This window comes from Sus scrofa, chromosome 2, assembly GCF_054392235.1.
Source record: "Sus scrofa isolate SSC_HxYL_T2T_F1_AM1 chromosome 2, Sscrofa_HxYL_maternal_Yorkshire_Landrace_v2.0, whole genome shotgun sequence".
Taxonomy (NCBI): Eukaryota; Metazoa; Chordata; class Mammalia; order Artiodactyla; family Suidae; genus Sus; species Sus scrofa.
The window spans coordinates 73,985,390-73,986,897 of NC_139384.1; positions in this window are offsets into that span (position 1 = coordinate 73,985,390).

Sequence of the window (1,508 nt, forward strand, 5' to 3'; positions counted from 1 at the left end):
ACTAAGAAGGGCAGTCCCATGACTTAGGGAAAAAAATTAATGAACAGAGAAATGCTTTACCAAAATACTGATACTTTAAGATAGAATCAAAGTGAAATTCTGTAACTGAAAAAAATCAGTAAGACAGATGAAGAATGCATTAGAAATCACGGCCAAAAGAGAAGAGAAAATTAGGAAGCTTGACAAGAGAAAGGAGATATTTTTAAATGAGGAAATTTAACAAGAACTATCTGACTCTTTTAGGAAGTTCAGTGTTGTGGTAATGGATATCTTAGAAGGAGAAGAGAGGAAGAAAATGTGGGGAGTTTACTTAAATAAATAATAAGAACTTGCCAAACCTGGGGGAGGAACTGGATTATGAGTCCATGAAACTAAAAAACAACTAATTACCTAAATGTAAAACAATCTTCTCCAAGACGCATTAAATAAAATAGTTGAAATTCACTTAAAAAGTATTTTAAGGCAATGAAGAAATGTTTAAAAATGATACCATACAAAGAAACCTCCATTAGCCTATTAGCAGATTGAGCAGAAGAAATTATACAGACGAGAGGGTGTGGAAAGACTTTCTCAAGATATTGAAAGATAAAAACTCTCACCCAAGAATATTCTATCTAGCAAAATTATAGTTCAGATCTGAAGGAGAAATAAAGGCTTTGCCACATGAGCAAATGCTGAAGGATCCCATCACTGCTAGACCTGTTTTACAATAAATGTTGAAAGGAGCTTTTCTGCCAGAACAGAGTGGAAAACACACAAAACTCTGGGTATGATGATAAATAGAAAGGCAGAATCGGAAAACTGAAAAACACTATCATGATGTGTTTTGAAACACTTTATTATAACATAAAATTTAAAGTGAAGAAAATACAAAAAATATGGCTACTTCAATTTAGTACCAATATCAGAACATAAAAAGGGATAATTTGAGGAAACTAAAACACAAAAGGGAAAGGGAAAGAATGGAACCTATATATAAAAGAAGATAAAATGCTATCAGCAGAAAAAAAGAACTATTTTTATCTGTGAGATGCTTAACACCAACCCCATGGTAACCATAAAACATAAATCTAGATTAGAGACTCAAAAGACCAAAAAAAGAGAGAACGAGAGGAAAATATTACAGAAAACCATAGACAAAATCACAAAGAAAAAGAAATAATATAGGAATAGAGCAATAGAATACAAAGAGAAAACGGCCATCTGTCTGATCTATCAATATTTACTATAAATTTGAATGGATTATATACACCAATCAATAAATCAATAGATACAAATTGCCTGGAGGGATTGAAATACAAGACCAAAATACATCCTGCCTGCAGGAGACTCACTTCATCTTTTAAAAAACATTGACTTTAAGGCTGTTTCTGTTTTGTAAGTTCATTTGTGTCATTTTTTATTAGACCCCACATATTAGTGATGTCATGTTATTTGTCTTTGTCTGACTTACTGTACTTATTATGATAATTTCTAGATACACCCATGTTTCTGTAAATGGCATTATT